Here is a 20,119-nt window from a genome sequence, read left to right as displayed (position 1 = left end):
TAGTGGAAAGAGGGTGGCTTTAAAGTGAGATAGATCGTGATCCCCGTCCTAGCTCAGCCCCTTAGACCTTGGAGAAGTTATTCATCCCATGTGGTCTCCGTTGTCTTTATCTTCAAATGAATAAAAAAGAACATCTCATTGGGTTGTTGCAAAGATTAAATGAGACAATGTATATAAATTTCCTAAACACATTCCTGGGACATGCTAAGTGCTCAACAATATGACTTATTTTTTTTTTTTCTTCCCCAGGTTCCACTTTTACTTGTATCATCCAGTATATTTTTAGGGGTCTGAGAACTATTTTGCTATTTAGGATTTAGATGAGGAAAATGCCCCTCAAAGCATCCACCTGACAATACTCAGCTTCTTACGGCCGTGGGAGTAACTTCCTTGTGTGGCAGGAAAGTTTCCGCTCTGTTATTAGTTCTTTTTTCATGAGGTACGTGCTTGTAAAGCAGGGCTTGGATGTTCTGGAAAGGGAAAGCTTCTCAGAAAAAAAAAAAAGGATTACATTTCCCTGTACATACACGAGGGTTTGAAATTAAGAGGAAAAGGCTTTGCCAAGTCTGCATTGTGCTTGGACCCTTGTTCTGAACCTGAAAGTTCTTGGCAGCCCTTGTAGCACGCACCTCCCCTAATCTGTCACTGGGTGGGATGTACACTGGAAATTTATAGTTTATTTTCCCCGGATTTCGTCTTTGTGCATTTCCCTGATGGTGTCAATTAGTAAAAAAGTGGAAGGCCCATATTTCCAGTTTCCTCAGTCCATGGCAAGCTAGCAGTCACTTTCTCTGACACTGTAAGTACTTTGAAACTTTGTTCCAGTTCGAAAAAAATCTGGTTGATAACAAACTCTGCGTATACTTTGAAGCTCCCAGAAAAACTTGCGGCAAAGTCCCCAAAGTGAATGAAGGAGAATGTGGAGGGCACCACCGTGCTTTCTATGGCTTTCCTACTTGGGGACTTTGGGAAGGGTAAGAGCGGCTCCTTGTGAAGTAAAACCTAGGGTGTGTAGAGGGTTTTGCACTATGGATTGCTGCAAGGAAGTTCAGACTCCAGAAAAAGATCTTCTATACATTTCAGTTGAGAATAAAGTAAGAATGCAACGAGCTGACATCCCCTTTCACTTAATATGTAAATGCCAGCACTGTCAGCGCATGATTTACTTAGGCCTGTCTCATTTCGTTTCTGTCACAGAATGTTTCTCTTTAGGTTCCTTGAGTTAGATGCTGCCTGTCAGGGAAATAAATTTATTGAGTATGAACATGAGAGAGCCTCGTGCATGCCTTTCTTTCTTACAGCCGAGTATGTGTGTGTATATGTGTGTCTTTCCATAGGATGTCACCCTGATTCTGGGGGGGGTCATTTTCTTTATGTTTTGCGGGGTGATGAGGGTTGTTAGAAGAAGGGAGGGGAGCACAAACCTGAACGAAGTGGGCTTTAGTGTTTGAGGAGGCACGTTGGCCCCATTCCTCCCCTGAAGTGGTCTTTTCCCCAGTCGGCAGACGGGTTTTGTTTTGTCTGCAATCCTTAATGTGATGCCCCAACTTCTTCTCGTAGGAGCAGTTTCTTGTAGGACAACACCCCTAAGAGGGCACAGGGCTAGGATCCCAGGAGTCTGGGGCACAGCAGGCTCCGCGTGAAACAGGAACAACGCTGGGATGAGTGGCCCCCCCGCAAGACCGTCTGCAGCTCCCCTGCATCAAAGCACTGCCCAGGCCCTTGCTAGTCTGCTTCCTGGGGCTCCAATGGGGCCACTGCCCACACTGGTACCCACAGATAGAGGCGGAGCTTGCATGTGCAGGATGAGTCTTGTCTTTTTTGCAGGCTCTGTTCCCCGGCCGGGTTCTGATGCCCCATTCAGGAGCCCGGAAACAACCCAGATTTTCACCCTGGGGTCTCAGGGAAGCCTGCAGCCAAGCAGGTCATCCTCGTTGTTCCAGATCCATCTTTCTGGGGAAGGGGTGTTCTAGCTCAGCCAACGTGCTGGTGATCTGTTGTCCTCGTATTTGCACCTTCACACAGAACAGCAAATACTCCTTCCTCCATTACAGTTTCAAAGGGTGGGGTGGGAGAGGAAGGAGGTCATGAATATTTAATCGCAGAAAAGTGGGAGCACATTATTTGGATAAACGACTTGCTAGCAGTGCCAGCCCTTCCTCGGAGGGGGTTGATGTCGCATCACCAGCCTAGCACCAGGCGTGTGCACACTTTCATCTCTAATCATCTCCCCTCGGTTTCCTTTGAGCGAGGATATACCACGGCTCCTGTCTCTCCATCGAACCGCATCTCTAATTTAAGCAACTGTTAATAAGGGTTAAGTCTGCAGGCTGAGCTGGCCCTTCACGTGTTACTTGCAAAGGGGGAAAAATCAATGGAGCAGGAAGCCAGAGGGGCGTCCATTTTGAAAAGCTGTAATGAATGACGTCTCCTCAGGAAAGCTGGCAACCTGAAGTTCTGCTCCCACAGCCTCCCTTTCACGGAGCCAAGCCCTCTGCGACACATCAGATTTAATGAGACTGCACAGGCCTCGAATAAGGAAGGGGAGCGCTGTGCTGGGGCACTTTATTAAGGAGGATCAGAGAAAATGCGCTGGCTTTTAAAAAGAGCCCTTAAAGGCAAAGGATCTTTTGCGGGGAGTGGAAGGAGGTCCCTAGTTTCGACGTTTCACGTCCCCTTTGGAGCACCTGAACGACCTAATTCATTGTGCGGTTTGGGGCCTCAGCGTTAGCAAACAGGTCCCCAACCCTCAGGGTCCCCAAAGACCAAGGAGATCATGGTAGGTAATTAGGAACCTTTTGATTTAAGCACCAGCACCCATCCCCTCAAGGCCACTAGAAGCAAATGGAGGGAGAAGCTCTGTGAACTGTCTTCGTGTGATGAATCATTATCATGACTGTATTTTCCAAATCAATATTTAAGTCACTTCTTTGGCCAATAGGACTGGACCTATGCAAACAATAGGAGCAGAAATACTGAAATCTAGAAAACCTGGTACAGGTGTTGGCTGTAGATTTGGGAGACAGCATTGTAGGGCATCGAGAGACTTTCATTCAAGTATCTGCTTTGTTGCCAATTTACAAAGATTCTGTATTCAAATATGATAACTCAGATCTTCAGTTTATTTGCTTACAAAAGGAGATGGTGAGGAAAATTTACCATTCTCTGGTCAGACTTAGAGCTCTGAGTCAGTCTTGGAAAAACAGAAGAGACAATGGCTCTAAATGAAGAAAATTCGTGTGAGTGCCACGCGGCTATAGAGAAAAGCAACACAACCCTTTTGTGAGTCCTTTCTAAATGCTCCCAGTAAAACAATTCTGGGGTGCAGAGCTCCGAGTATTACCTTCTAGAGCCTCATTTTCCTCTCTGAATCTCTATTGACAAAAAAATTTTTCTTATGTCCTGTGTAAGGAAAATAATATTGCCATTGATCACACTGTTATCACAGGCCAGGCACCGGACTGGGTGATTGATGAGCATTAATGTCAGAGGTATGGCAGAAGAGAACACAGGGCCGGAGCCAGGCTTCCCAGGTGGGCACCGTCACTTTGCCGCTTCCCGGCTGAATGACCTGGGGCGAGTCACTGAATTCATCATGCCGGCCCATCGTCGGTGCGCTAGAAGTGCTCACGTTCAGCTCTCATTTAAACCTCAAATTAGTCCTACGAGGTAGGTATTGTTATCCCCAGTTTTCAGACAGGGATCTGCAGCTCAACAGCATGCCCGAGATCACCTGTGCGGTGGGAGGCAGAGCTTGGAATCCAACCCGGACTCCCCTGCCTTGAAAGCTCCTGAGCTCCCCACCAGCGTGCCCAGCCTCTAGGTTCGGTCTTTTTAAGTCTCCTTCATGCTTTACTGGGAGTAAAATCAACTCACACTGTCTTCGGAGGAGGAACGGTGACTCTGCTCCCCATTTCTCCTCCTTGGAGCACGTGGCTTTCCCTCTGCTGAGCCTTCCCAGCCTCCCCTTTCCTCCCCTTTTTGGTAGGTGTCCCTCTCAGTTCCAGTTTCACTTTCTCTCCTTGTTTGTGTGGCCTTCTCTTCAAGGTCACTGCGTCTTTTCCTTGAGATTCCATTTCGAGCCCTGCTCATGACCTCTTCCTCTGTGCTCTTGACTGGGTGAGGAGGGAAGCAGGCCAGTAATAAGGAGGGCAGGCCCAGGGCTCCTAATCGGGACTGAAAGGGAGCCGGCCCATCGGGGAGGTCGGCATTATTTGCATCCCAGCTTTCTGGAGAACAGAGGCCCAGAAGAGATTGGAGTTGAAAGGAAGATGGAGAAGAGATTCCATGTGAATATGGGGAAACAAAACCCCCATCTGGGTAGGTGAGGTCAGAGGAGGTGGCCCTGGACAGTGTGACAGTGCAGTGAGATGAGAGAGTCTTAACTCTTTGAGGGCAATACTTGCTTCTTTTCTTCCTGTTGGAAATCAATATGGGTTGTTCACACTGGAAGTGGCCTGGAAAGGCAGGCCAAGGTGATGCAGCCAGCTGCTTGGTCCCCCTGCCTCTCTGGCCTCATACTTACTACATGGTTTGACTTCATCTTGGGGTAGATAGAAGAGACACAACTTATGCATATAGTTTGCAATGTACCATTTAAATTCATGTTTTCTTTTCGTCCTGTGTCTTTTCACGGTGGTGTGTTCTGTTTGCTGCTCAGACCACCATCTTAGTCTTGAGGCTTCCCATGTGTTAGGACTGCCTGCCTCTTCTGTCCTCTGTATCTTGCTCCAGTAAAAGGCACTATCAGCATTGACTATGTGCTTGGAAAAATCTTCCCTGGTATCCCTGTGTGTTCCCAGAGAGGTCTTTCCTCTTCCTCCTGTCCTTACGGTTCTCAGCATGCAACCCTGGCAGCCAGTAGACCCTAAGAGAATGAGAGTTATTCAGCTTGTGCTGGACAATTTCTACATTTTGGAGTAAGACCAAGTTAGTCAGCCACTGTGGGTTGCACCACGTACCTTCCCTTGATCGAGGGAACTGGGTGTGGGGCTTCTTTTGAGTCTGAACTAGAAGTGGAGCCAATGACAGCAGTCTGCAAAACGACTCAGGGATACACTAACAACTTCCAATAAACAGCGGCCACAGTCGCAAGGTCTCCCCTCAACTCCGAGGTGCTCAAGATTGGCTTGACTCTGTGTCTTCTTTGGTCATATTGTTCTGACCAGTGAAGAAGGGGAAATTTCAAGGATACGATAGACTTGAAGCAGTGAAATGGGATGCTATGTATCATAGACTCTGTGTCCTGGGGCGTGGAACAAGGTAAACATGCAGGGCTTGCTGGACTTGATGGCTCCTGCAGATACTTCACATCCTCCCAGGTATCTTCTTTCTCACATAGAGTCAAGAGGTTTGTGATGTGAGCCATGAGAAAGGTAACATTGTAGCTGACAGAAGATGGTGAATGTCTGCATTTATGTTCTAATAAGCTGTGGGTTCATAGTGCCCAGCTGTGGCACTGAGATATGCAGTGATATACCACAAAATTCATTGTCAGCTTCTTGCAGAATCATTACTGCTCTGCAGAGTTCAGTTAGCTTTTATGTTGTTGTTTTTCTTTAATTGAAGTGTAGTTGATATACACGCTGTTAGCTTCTTGCAGAATCACCCCCACTCTGCTGTACTCTGGGAGTAGTGTGCAGGGCTCTGAAGACAATGGGTTTAGAAGGAATCACCACGCAACCTGCACTCACTGCCTCATCACCTTTGGTTTAGATTTTTCCGCTTGGTAAGTGGATGTCCACTGGTATTAATGCGGCCTCCACAGTGTGCAGAGCTGATGATATGTGTCATGCGGCGAGCGGAGGATAAGGAGGGGAATGTTTTGCTTCTTACCAGACACAAGTGAATAACCATAGACGTTAGTCAAGTGACATAACCTACCCAAGCTTCAGTTTTCACATTGTAAAATTGATTCAGTACTCCCTTCATAGAATTATTTGGAGAATTAAATAAGGTAATCACTATTGATGATATCTGTAAAGAATGGAATGTTACCAGCTAGTTGCAGACAAACTCCACAAAAGAGCCTCTTGCTGAAGGAAACAGTGAGATCCAGAAAGATCATCTTGAAGTTTAAAAGTAAACTTGGGCTTTATAGTGACAAAAGCTAAATAAACAGAACATTCCCCCAAACTATCAGATCGATTCCATGATTTCACAAAGCGTCAGTTTTGTGAAACGTGCTTACATATGAGAAGTGACACTTGCTGGTCCACTTACAGTAACTGATGTGCTGTCTTCAGTGACACCCAGGCTGTGTGTTGCATGCGCGTGGGGGACGTGCCAGCGTTTGCAGCCGACCTGCTCTTCCTGAGGATTGTGAACTTTCGGCGAGTCCCCTGGATTTTCTAGGGCAGAGAAATCCAGTATGGTTAAAAAATGGAGGCAAAGCTATGAAAAGCATCTAAATTTAAAAAAAAACAAAGCACCAGTCCTAGCTGACAGTAATACTCAGGGACTTGGCTGTGGAAGACCCTGGCCAGGAGAGAGAGAAAAGTCTCCAGAAAGGCATTTCTAAGGGCGTGAGGGGACAGCTCAACAATAAGCCCATTTTGCCGCTCAAGGGCAGCACTTGAGGACTGTGTGCAGGGCCAGAGCCTGCGACACGCCTGGGAACAAGGTCTGGATTGTAGCTCTCTGAAGCCGCTTCAACAAAGATAGCAGAAAGGAATGGGGGGCTGTAGGGAAAGACAATTCCGTTCTCCAGGCAGAGGGACTAAGCCGTCCCCTCTGCCTTCTCCCCACGTCCCCCCGCTTCGCGCTGGAAACATTCCCGTGGTGCCGCATCCCCCGGCAGTGTTTCCAAGGGCTCCTCCATTGCTTTCACTCTCCCTTCCTGAACAAATGAAATAAAGAAGAAAAGCAAAAATGACAGGAGAGAGGGTAGGAGGGAAGAAGACAGGGGGGAAGGACGATAACTTCCCAGGGAGGAAGGTGTTTGAATGACTTAGGAAGCTGAAGTCAGAGAAGCCGAGGGTTAAAAATCTAAGAAAAGAGAACGCAAAACATGGAGCCTGCCTAGTGCCAAGAGGTTAGGTTTATTGAAAAGCCAAGGACATTTGGCTGAGTGCGCGGAGAGGGAAGTGGTGTTAAATTCAGGCATTTCAACTCTTTGACTTGGGGCAAACTTCAAAACCAACAGGCTACGGCTCTGGCTGCGGCGAGAGCAGCGCTGTATGCTGACAGCCCCCTGGCCTGGCCTGCCTCCGCCTCCCCAGAGTCCCCCGTCCCTCCTCCCCGACACCAGGGCAAGCAAGGAATGTAGGTGGAATCCGCCCCGGCTGGGGCTCTGCCGAGGTTCACAGAATTCACTGCCCTGGCGGCCGGGCCGGCTCCCAGGGGCTCCAGAGACAAAGGGGGTCTGCAAGGCGGGGGGAATATTAACCACCTTGTTTCCGGGTTCTGTACCTGACTCCGAGATTTCAAAACGTCTCATTGTTTTCCCCTAGGGGTTCAGCTCTTTTCTTACGTTATCCATGTCCTTCTTTTAACCAACTGCGTTCCTGGTTTCTCTGCTCTGCGAGGAGCACAGGTGGGGCGGCGTGTGAGCGCAGAGGATCCAGGCAAGGAAAAGCTCAACAGCCCGACCTGCTTCGGCTGCATGAAAATAATTGCAGATTTGAAAAGGGCTTTGGCGAGATTTATTGGTGGAGAGAATTTGGCTCCATCAGACACGGTCTTTTGTCTCTCTGTGCCCTCATACCTTGGTCTCTCCGTCCCCCTGAGCCCCACGACTTTGGAAGAGTTAAATCTGAGGGCAGATGCAGGTTGGAAGAAGGTGCTTCACAAAGGGGCAGAGAACAGGCTGCCTGGTATTTATGTAATCTGGCAGAAGGGAGGCTGTTCATGAGACAGAAGCCAGTGCACAGGAAGAAAAGAAAGAAAAAGGACTGTAAGAAAGAGGCAGAAAGGAAGGGACGGGAAGAAAGGGAGGGAGGCAGGAAGGACAAGAAAGAGGAAAAGATGGGGGAAAAAGAACCCTAGCTCGAGGTTGCAGGATGACTAAATGGGGGAAAGGAATAGAAAGAACTAATGAGAATGCATATTTCGAAATTTCCCACTGCTGTGTGTTAGAATTACAGAGCTCTGAACAAGCAGCCTAGCACAGACATGAACTTACCCTTCAAAAACAGGCAGGTTGGAAGTGGATAGCATTTAAAACGTTTTGAAGAGCGACGACCTCCCGCTCCCACCCCGTTGTTTATGCAGTGAGATTCCTCTGGGCATGTGAACTTGATCCACAAAGCAACCGGGAGTCAGCAGTTGAAATGTATGTCAATACGAACAGAGGAGGGGAACAGCTTCTGATCTAAGTGAAAATAGACTAGAGTGTAGCTATTGTTTGTGCCATGACTTACTTCTAATTGGGGTAGTATCTTGAGTCCAACCTCGTCTAACCTCATAAAAGCCTGAAACTCAACTGTCAGGCTGTTTTCACGAGGAAAAGTCCTTTAAACCCTTTCTTCTCCTACAGGGTCTTGGAACTTATAATATAGATGATTGATATTGGGAAAATACTCTGAGGCATGTGGTTTCTGTCTGCACCCACATACATTCAGATGCACCCGCGTCCCAGGTGGTTTCCCCCACAAACACGTGCATATACCATCCAAGCACTCATAAGCATGTGCAGTGAAACTTCTAGAGTCCCCCAGGGAAAACGCCTTTACAGTGTATCAACTGTTCTGCATTACAGCATGAATATAAAGTAGAAAACACCAAGAAATAAAGGAAAATCTGCCACTCACTAAGTGGGGACCTACTACATGTGATGTGTTGGGCCGAGCACGCCTTTATATTGAACACCGCCATTCGTTGAGTTCGCAATCTGCTTTTAGAACTATGTTTTAAGACAGTGTACATCTGAAACAGTCTCTTCTGGTAAACTGTCTTAGAGAGAGTCCATTTCTGTGTGAAAAGGCAGCTGTGAGGAGCTGGAAGGCCTGCAGCTGCAGACAGCTGGGACGCAGGGGCTGTAATGGAGTCCTCGGGGCAGTGAGCTCTGGCTCACAGGCTCTGAGGCTGCCTGTGGGAAGGCTCGTCAGCACAGAGGAGCTGCTTCTGCTCGTCCACGGCTCCCACTGCCTTTCTCATTTACCTGCTAGGACAGAACCCATCAGTAGGACTCACAGCACCAAACTGCCTGAGAACCAGAACACGTTTTTCCCGAGCCCTCATCCCAACCTTGTGGTAGATTCCCACGTGGAGTGTTGTGGCTTCATCCCATGGCCCCTTCTGGCTTGTGGGATTATCTCACAAGATCTAGAAGATGCTCTCTGTGGGCTCCAGCAGAAATGGGGCAAAATCCTCGAAGCCAAAGGCAGTTCTGGAAGAATGTTGGTGCTGATTGCCCGTGAAATATTTACCCCAGGCATAAGAAGGGAACCTAGGCTCATTCCTCTCCATTCAGATTTTCTAGAGAATAAGAGCGCCTTGAGGTCTGAACACATTGCCTAGTGGTTTGGCCTCATGGGAATTCCCTCATCAGAAATATAAAAAACAGCACAGCCACAGAAAGCTCATAACCCTTTCCCGTATGAACTGTCTTGAGGCTTTGCTTTCAGAATTTGTCGTGGAGACTTGTCATTGGTAATAGAAAATCCTCTTAAAAGCATGTTCTGAGCAAGGAGAATACAGAGGCATAGGTCACAAAATGACGGGAGGAGATGCTGCCCATTGGATGTGCACCTTGGTCCATGTGCTGGGTCTGTACACCAGCCTTGTCATGTAAGATGTGATGGAAAAAGTTCCTTCCACTCCCACTGCTCAGAGGTAACCGCGCTGGAGGATGGAGGTCAAACATCAGCGATGGGGAGAATTTCAGAATACAGACAGGAATTAGGTCCAGGGGCAAGGGGCCAATGACATCAGCAGTAGGTCAGGAAGTAGACTGTGACGTGGGCCCAAATCAAAGAGGCTCAGGATGTAAGCTGAGTATGTGGCAAGAGTGGGGTATATTCTGAAATGTTTAGGTGTTGGCCACATGGAAGTGTGTTGGGTCCCACCCAATTTTTTATCTTTTATACCAACGGAAATGATCTACTGACCAGAAATAGGGGGCGGGGCATATTAATGTTTTATATGTGATTTGTAGTTTACACATCATTTCATTGTGCCTTCAGCAACCCAACAAGGTAGGCAGAAGCGGTGGCATTGTTCCCATTCAACAGATACTGAAACTCTGACTAAGGGAGAAGGGGTTCACCCATGGTTGCTAAGGGCAGAGAAAGACCTAGAACTAGGGCTGGTGATGCCCAGTTCAATGCTCTATCTCCTGTATCACATGACTTTGGTAGTTTCTTCAAACTGCAACATCACCAGAAAGAATCTATTTGTCCCATCTGGTCATGTGATTATCCTTGAGCTCAAAAGGCATCCTGTGATTGGCAGCTATATACCAAGACAGACAAGGGCATTTCTCCCAAGAAGGCCTGCCTTATCTGTCTCTTAAGGGTTAGTGGAAGGTGCCAATGTGACCACATTGTGAAGCCCTGTACATATTCATTCACCTGTGAAATGGGGAAAACAAAATATCTTCAGGGCCTACATTCTGCTAGATACTGTGATAAGTGCTGGGCATGCAAAGATGAACAAAATCTACGTGAAGAGAGAAATTTTTGAGAAATGCAGTGGATACAAGCAACTTGCCTGCTTATTTCTTCCCACACTTGGCCCAAAGCTCCGGATGTAAATAGTCTTTTTATTCTTCACTACACTCCAAGGAAACAGTGATTATTTACAGATTTATAGATGAGGCATGAGGTTAAGTAACCCACCCAAAGAAGGGGACACCTGGATTTGAAGCCTGGGATTTTCACTCCAAGGCTCTAGCCTCCGGAGATGAGCTATGAGAGAATCAGAGATGCAGGCTGCAACCAAAGGGCAGTGATGAAGGAGCTGGGACAGGCTTTACAGAGAAGGGGGTGTTTGAAGGTCAGTGAGGAATTTACTAGGAAGCAAAGCGATAGCTGGGGGTCTACTCCAGCCTGAAGGAAGAGCATGTAAACTGGCATAAAGTAATTGTGGACATGGGAACCAAGGAGAAGGAGCAGGCAACAAGAAGCTTCATTTTCTTGGTTCATTTCTTAGGGCTTAATACCAGTGCATAGGAAACTTCTGCTTTGCTTTGCAGTGTTTGTCTTTCCATGGAGTAATCATTCCATGCAAGGAAAAGCCATTCTGGGTGGTAAAGAGGGTCACTATTTATTTATATAAGATGTGGGCAAACCCTGAATCAAAACTCTTGCCATCATCTAAGCTGGTGTTTCCCCTAATGTACTTTGTGAGCGACCTCCCCTTGTGCATGCATACTAGGATCCCATCCCTCTGTGTTTCTGTCTTCGACCTAGTGTTTCCATCATCACTGCAGTCAGCATTTTCAGCCACAGGTTCTGTGAACCCCAGTTAGGACCGTGACTTATTCCCTCAGGGGAGAAAACTGTTTGGAGTGTATATCAATATGGTCAAACAGAAATAGGTAGATATATATGTCAGATGCATAAATGAATTCAAGAAATGCTGACGTCAAGTTAGAAGGCGGAACATTTATAGGAGCTTAATTTGCAAGAGGCATTGGACGGGGCCGTGGGAAGTGGTGTTGATAGGGAAGCCAACTAGCAACGTTGCATAATTCCTAGCCCCGCTTGAACTTCCACCGTTAATTTTATCTTTTAACTATTTAACATGCAAATCTACCATCTTTGGAAGATATACTATGTACACCAAAGGTGCTTTATGCCTTGTAAAGTCCTGGTGAATGGTTTTTGGTTCCCACTTTTGGGACATAAGGCTTTTGTTTTGGGAGATGAGACTTATGCTTGTCTTTTTCAGGCTCCAGAAATCAAATCTCAGGAGTTCAGCAGTTTGGACAGAATCACAGAAGAAATTAACAGAAAAGGATGGAACTAAAATTCAGTTCTTATGACTTTCCTTCCAGTGATTTTTGTAAGAGGTCTTGCCACTGGTATAAGATTTTTATAAGAGATCTTCCTTTCATGGCAGAATATAGGATTTCAGGTAGAAATGTGATGGGCAGAACAGTTCCATTTGCAGAACATATTTACAAGACCAGACCCCTTCTTTTGGAGGCCTGTGAGGAAAGTAATCTTGTGGATGGGACTTAGAAGAAGGCCTCCCTGTCCTGAAGCAGGAGAATGTATAAAAAGTTCTCACACATGACCTATGATCCTCATATTCTGTTGAGTAGGGTTTCTTTTCTTCACAATGATAAAGAAAACAGAAGAAAGCATAGCACCCAGCCATTCTTATGACCTCTATTTACCCAGGCAAAGCGCTGACCTTGACCATTCCCCATTTCTTCCTATTACCTCTACCAGTTGCATGTTCTTAATGTTGTTGCATAAATGAGTCTAATTAGGAACATAAGTCTCAGAAAATCACTTAGCTGCTCTCCATGAACACTGCGTTTTAAGGACACAGGATTAAAATGCAGCACAGTATCACAGGATTTGTTTCTTCCTCTCTCTGTCCATCCTGCCCCCAACTTTCCTACCACAGTGATTCTCTTGATTCAGTATTTCTAACCTGCATCTTGCCTGTTGGATTTTCATCCCAGCACATTCTTCTTTCACAGTCTTTTCCTGTGCCTTACAGAGAATGTGGAGCAGACATGTTCTAAAAGTTACTTTGCTTTGTGCGGTAAATCGTTTCCAGAGGCAAACTTTTCTTTTGTTCTGCAGGACTCCTTGGGTTCAGGTCTCATGTTGATCCATCCATCCATCTTAAGTAACAGTTTATCAAGAGCAGGTCCATTCAGACCAAGTGTTAAATAGCATGCAGGGAATGTGCTTTACACTTCGCAGCCAACTCCCTGTCTGTCCAAGCTGGGGGATGGGGAGCTGTGCTAAGTCTTCAGCTGAATGCACTATTAGGCTCTCCAAAAATGTGCGATTTGTGGCCATGTACTATCGATATTATCCTTTGTGGAGGCATAGCCAGCCGAAAGAGATTTTTTTCAAAAGTGAATCCTTGTCTCTCTCTAGGAGACTGATGTTTTTGGAAAATCATGAATCGATTTGAAATAGCACATAATAAGCAATTGTATATTAAAACAGAGGCCTAAGATTAGGCTATGCACATTTAGGGAAGTTTTGCATTGATCAAAGATAGCTCATTAAAGAATTAAGCTGGTTTTGAAAGTTGGGTAATATTGGGATTATTAAAGAGGAGGATGAAAAAATAATATGGAGAATGTACTATTTTCTATAATATGAATCTAAGTGCTTCATATCTACATCTATATCTATACCTATATCTGCTCATTTAACTTCTATAGATACCTAGTTTGTGGGCGAGTGAACTGGAGAACAGAGAGGTTAGGTAACACAGCAGGTAATAGGCAGAGGTGGCGTTTGAACCTAGACAGATGACCTGCAGGGCACATACTCTTAACCATCATGCAGTAAGATTCCTACAGGTAAACATGATGGGTAGACAAGGAAAGGCTAGATGGAGGAGGCCTGTGAAGACAGAATCATGGCTGAGTAAAGGACGGGGGGTTAGCATTCTTTATGTCACTAAATAGTTCAATAATTTCAAAGATTAAATAAAATCTCTCTGCCATCTACCTGGCGTTTTAAAGGAAAACCTGAGGATCATCACAGGTTCAGCCCTGGGGAGTCACAACAATGAGTTAACTTTTCCCCTTGGTCTAAGTTTTATTTTTCCCCTGGTAAAAATAATATTTAATACAGAGCTCAGAGCATATAATTTATTGCCTGTTTGAAAAATCCTTTTCATCACTGTATATTTTACCAGTAAATATTTAATCCTTGGCACCAAATGCCACCCTGTTTATTAACTTTAGAGTTCATATTTTATAGTAAACCAAGTCCTAAAATATTCTATGAAGAGAAGGATTTTTCATCTCCATAGGCTACAGAGAAGTTCTGCCAAAAGCAGCCCCAAGTAATACCGCTTGATCACCCCTTTAATTTTTGGAAAACTTGATCACTATAAAAACAAACTTTCCTTAATAATAATATCTATATTATATTACATTTGCTGTGGAATCCCAAGTTTTCATCCCAAACAATGATCTGGTGCCCAAACACATAACCAGAATCAATGACCTGGCTGGAGGCGTTCACGCCTTTTGCATGGGTGGCCTCATGTGCCTGGCGATTCTGTTTTCTTGTCTTTGAGGCTTTGGTTTCAAAAGCTTGAAACCACCAGCCTCTGAAAAGATCAGTCTTTCTCAGTTTGCCTCAGAAAATCTAAACCTAATAAAATTCACGTTGGTGGCTTTTGGAGAGAGTTCCTCATCAGTCGCTCAAGAATGGGCCTTTGGCCTCTCACTGTTTCCCGCCTTGACTGCTGGGGTCCTGCTTTATAGCAGGATTCTAAACGATTTCCCTGAGTTTTCTCTTCATTTTGTCCTTGTAATACCCTAAGCAGGCATTTGTTGTTTTCTTGTGTTTCCTTTCACAGTGCGTTGCAGATACTGTGTGGGGTTTTTTTGCAAATTGTCGGTCTGTACCCACCCTGTGCTGAGCAAGTCTATCAGAGCCATTTTTCCAACAGCATTTGCTCACTTTGTGTCTCTGTGTGACATTTGGTAATTCTTGGAATCTTTCAGACTTTTTCACTATTGCTGTGTTTGTTATGGTGGTCTTTGATGCTTCTATTGTTACTGTTTGGGGTCATGAACTGCACCACCGTAAGATGGTGAACTCAACTGGTAAGTGTGTTGTTCTAACCGTTCCACTGACCGCTGGTCTGTGTCTCTCCCTCTTCTCAGCCTTCCTATTCTCTGAGACACAGCAATATTGAAACTGGGCCAATTAATGGCCCTACAATAGCCTCTAAGTGTCCAAGTGAAAGGAAAAGTCGTGTATCTCTCACTTTAAATCAAAGGCCAGAAATGATTAAACTTAGTGAGGAAAGCATGTCACAAGCTGAGACAGGCTAAAAGCCTAGGCCTCTTGCACTAAACAACCAAGTTCTTGAAGAAAATTAGAAATGCTGCTCCACTGAACACACAAATGATAATAAAGCAAAGCAGCCTTATTGCTGATAATGGCAAAAATTATAATGGTCTGGATAGAAGACCAAACCAGATATAATATTCCCTTCAACCAAAGCCTAGCAGGGCAAGGCCCTGACTCTTCTATTCTGTGAAGGCTGAGGGAGGTGACAAAATTGAAGAAGAAAAGTTTGAAGGTAGTGATGTTGGTTCATGAGGTTTAAGGAAAGAAGCCACATCTCCGTAACATAAAAATGCAAATGAAACAGCAAGTGCTGATGGAGAAACTGTACCAAGTTATCCAGAAGATCTACCTGAAATAATTAAGAAGGGTGGCTAAACTAAACAAATAGATATTCAGTGTATACCAAACAGCCTACACTGGAAGAAGATGCCATCTAGGATTTTCATAGCTAGTGAGGAGAAGTCAATGCCTGGCTTCAAAATTTCAAAGGATAGGCTGACCCTCTTCTTAGTTGCAGCCAATGTTTGTTTACCATGCCAAAAACCCTAAGGCCCTTAAGAATTGTGAGAAACCTAATCTGCCTGTGCTTAAATGGACCAACAAAGCCTGGATGACAGCGCATCCATTTACAACACAGCTTATTGAATATTTGAAACCCACTTTTGGGACCTGCTGCTCAGAAAAAAAGATCCCTTCTAAAATATTACTGTTCATTGACAAAGCATCTGGTCACCCAAGAGCTTTGAGGCAGATGGCTTGGAACAGCTCTGAACAGCAAGATTCATGTTGTTGTCATGCTTGCCAACACAACATTCATCTGTAGCCCATAAATCAAGGAATAATTTCCACTTTCAAGTCTTATTATTTAATAAATGCATTTTGTAAGGCTATAGCTGCCATAGATAGTGATTTCTCTGATAGACCTGGCAAATTAAGATGAAAAGCTTCAGGAAAGGAATCACCATTCCAGGTACCATTCAGAACTTCCGTGATTCATGGGAGGGGATTAAAATAAAAACATTAACAGAAATTGGGAAGACATTTATTCCAACCCTCAAGGAAGACTTTGAGAGGTTCAAGACTTCAGTGGAGGAAGTAACTATAGATGTGGAGGAAACAGCAAGAGATCTAGAATTAGAAGTGGAGCCTGAAGATGGGACTCAGTTGCTGCCATCTCGTCGTGAAACTTGCACAGAAGAGGAGCTGCTTCTTATGGATGAGCAAAGAAAGTGATTTCTTGAGATGGGATTTACTCCTGCTGAGTTGCTGTGAAGGTTGTTGAAATGGCAACCACAGAGTTAGCACATTACATACACTTAGTTGACAAAACAGTGGCAGGGTAGAATTAACTCCGTTTTGAAAGATGTTCTGGTTTGGGTGAAATGCTTCAAATAGCATCACATGCTATAGAGAAATCATTTGTGAAATGAAGATTCAACCAATGGGGCAAACTTCATTATCTTATTTTAAGAAATTGCTGCAATCATCCCATCTTCTGCAGCCACCACCCTGTGTGATCATCATAAAGATTGTGAGTCATGGAAAGCTCAGATGATGGTTAGCATTTTTTAGCAAGAAAATATTTTTAATTAAGGTACATACATTGGTTTTTTTTTAGACATAATGCTATTTCACACTTACCAGACTGCAGTATAGTGGTAACATCACCTTTATATGTATTGGGAAGTCAAAAACTCATTTAACTCACTTTATTGCAATGGTCTGGAACTAAACCTATAATATTTCTGAGGTATGCCTGTGTTTTAGAATACACTTTATATTGCCTATATTTTGTTTGTACCATTCACTTTGGAGGAACTTGCCTTTCATTCCCCTCCCCCTACTTTTGAAATGATAAATAACCACTATTTCACTTAAGTTTAATATCACTTAAAGCTTGCTCATCATTAATGAAGAGTTTCTGGTTTGAAGAAGTTAAATACATAGTCCCATATATATATATTTTAATTCTCAATATACTACCACATTTTTTTGCCATTTCAATTCTTCTCATTTCTTTATACTTACTAGAAACTGTAAATTATCTTGGTTTTTGAAATGGGGGAGATTTCCAAGAAATTTTATGGAGAAAGATTGAAGTTTTAAAGATGCACCAATTCTCATAAAGTTAAGTAAAAAGAATGAGAAATAGCAATAGTTTGTTACATTTAGTAAACATATGAATAAAAGGATTTTCCAAGAGTGGTATGTTTGTGTTCCTGGAAATGTATGCAATAGCAAGTTGTAAAGTATAAAAAGTTTTTCACAAGATATTTATTAATACTATTGTGTATAGTAAAAGCTCTTTTCACACTCTACCTAATTGACTTGTTGGGTTAATAAATATTCTGACTGCTGTCCCATAGCACAGCGAATACTCATAAACAGTAGGCTACTTTCTGGTAAGCCTATGTAATTCTGCTCAGGAAAATATGTGTTCACTAAGAGTCAGTTGAGTTCATTTCCAAACCTATTTATTCTAGTTGCACTTGGAATTATAATTATAAAATTAAATTTGATTTATATAAAGCAATAGACTATGAATGCGAAAACGTTTTTGAAAATGAAGTTAAAATATTTTCAGAAGACTCAATAAAGATGGATTATTTTAAAAGATTGTTATTGATTAGATGCAAGTGTGACAACTATAACAACATTAACAACAAAAAAACCTAAAAATCTAGAATTCTGCGTTTAGCTTTCTTCACAAACAACCTTAAGTTCTGGCTTCACATTAAAGAAACAAAAATGGGAGACTGTGGATGCTGCTTTAAAAGTGTATTGTTCTTCATTCAGCACAGAAGATTGTACATTCTTCTCAAGTTGACATGGAACACTCACCAAATAGACCACATTCGGGGCCATAGAACAGCCATAACAAATTTAAAAGAATGGAAATTATACAATGTCTACTCTCAGAACACAGTGGAATTAAATTAGAATTCAATAACAGAAAGGTAACTGGAAAATCCCCAAATACATGGAGATTAAATAACATGCTTCTAAATAATACATGGGTCAAAGTAGAAATCCCAAGAGAAGTTTAAAATACTTGCAATTAAATGAAAATGAAAACACTATCAATTTTTGTTTTGATAAGGATGCATTGAAAGTGCTCAAAGGAAAATTGATAGTATTGAATGCATATTTTAGAAAAGAAGAAAAATCTAAAATGAGTATTCTAAGTTTTACCTAGGTTCCAATTCCCTGGAAGACCCAATTTACCAAAACTGATACAAGAAGAAATGGACAACATGAATTCCCTTATATCTATTAAATAAATTGAATCAATACTTAACCTTCTGAAACAGGAACACCAGGCTCATATGGGTTCAGTGGTGAATTCTACCAAACACGTAAGGAAGAAATCATACCATAACTCTAAAATCTCTCTCAGAGGCTTGAAATAGAGGGTCTACTTCCTAACATACTCTATGATGTCAATATTACCCTAATACCCAAAACAAAGACTTTACAAGAAAACTACAAATCAATGTCTCTTATGAACATAGATGCAAAAATCCTCAATAAAATATTAGTAAATAAAATTCAGCAATGTATAAAAAACTTTTACACCATCAACAGTGGGATTTCTCTCAGGTATGCTTCAACATTTGAAATCCATTACTGTAATCAATCATATCAATAAGATATAAAAGAAAAATTATGTGATCATATCAACAGATGCAGAAAAAGCATGTGACAAAATCCAATGCTCATTTATGATAAAAATTCTTAGTAAACTAGGAATAGGGGGGAACTTCTTCAACTTGAAAAAGAATATCTACAAAAAAATCCACAGCTAACATCATACTTATTGGTGAGAAATTTGAAGCTTTCCCACTAAGATCAGATATGAGGCAAGGATATCCCCTCTCACTGCTTCTTTTCAACATCACACTGGAAGTTCTAGCTAATGGCACAAGACAAGAAAAGGGAATCAAAGGTGTACAAATTAGGAAGCAAGAAATAAAACTGTTTGCAGATGATATGATTTTCATCCAAAAGAATTGACAAAAAAAACCTGGAACTAATAAGGGATTAAAGTGAGTTTGCAGGATACAAGGTTAATAGGCAAAAATCAGTCATTTTCCTACATACCAGTGATGAATAAGTGAAATTTGAAATTAAAAACAATCTATATTAACAACCCCCAAAAGTGAGATACTTAGGTATAAATCTAATAAAATATGTTCAGAGTCTATATGAGGAAAACTGCAAAACTCTGATGAATGAAATCAAAGAACTAAGATGTTCAAAATGTGTAGGGATAAATAAATTACATTATCCTGAAAATGGAATATTATTCAACACTAAAAAGAAATCAAATTATCAAGCCATGAAAAGACAAGGAGGAACCCTAATTGCATATTACTAAGTGAAAGAGGCCAATTCGAAAAGGCTACATACTGTCTCATTCCAACTATTTATTGCATAAGTAAGACATTGTTTAGAGCAATTTAAGGTTCATAACAAAATTGAGAAGGAAGTAGAGCAATTTCTCATGTACTCCCTGCCCTGACACCTGCAGAGTGGATTATTTATGCAACAAAAACTAAGCAAAACTCTGATTAGCAGATCCCTACTCAACAAAAAAGTTGTGGCCCATATAAGATTGATAAGTAGGTTTACATTTCTATTTGCTTTTAGTTAAAATTAATATTTATGGTACTTTTTTGTAAGTCCCCATCGATAAATCAGAATAACTTTTCTGATTAACTATGAAACTGAGGTTTCTACTAGGGCATGTTTCTGATGAGCTCCCAGTGTTGGACAGAGCTTGGTCCTAATGAAGCTAATCCTGTCTGATACCTTCTGAACAATGACTCCTTAGGTACAGGAATATTTGGGCACTGGAGAGAAAATCAAACAGTAACATACATTCTTAGAACAAAACCACAGGAAGTCTGTCTCTCTGGTGATAGAGCCCTCTTTATGTTCTGGCATGGTATGGCTCCTTAGACCTAGTCTGGATCAAACCTAATGGAAACTTTGGCAGCCTGCAGTGGTACTGTAGCCTATGAGCCCAGATGTCAAGCCAAATCAGGTGAGATGTTGGCCCAGGATGATTGGTGCCTCTGGAACTAGAGGAAAATATGAATCATAGTTGAAGAGAGATTCAAAGGTCATATCCAGGAAAGTTGTGCCAAATGTTGGTTCTTAGGGCT

At 42.9% G+C, this 20,119-nt stretch overlaps 1 long non-coding RNA gene across 1 annotated transcript in view; it reads right to left on the bottom strand.

Annotated features, from left to right (window-relative positions):
• LOC118967382 (uncharacterized) overlaps positions 1-20,119 on the bottom strand; it is a 52,986-nt gene that overhangs the window by 21,487 nt on the left and 11,380 nt on the right. The window contains exon 4 of the long non-coding RNA XR_005054367.2: positions 6,223-6,350. This is a non-coding gene — a long non-coding RNA (uncharacterized lncRNA). The remainder of the gene's footprint in view (positions 1-6,222; positions 6,351-20,119) is intronic.

Source organism: Manis javanica, chromosome 6 (genome assembly GCF_040802235.1).
Source record: "Manis javanica isolate MJ-LG chromosome 6, MJ_LKY, whole genome shotgun sequence".
NCBI lineage: Eukaryota > Metazoa > Chordata > Mammalia > Pholidota > Manidae > Manis > Manis javanica.
This window is presented reverse-complemented; position numbering and strand designations above follow the sequence as displayed.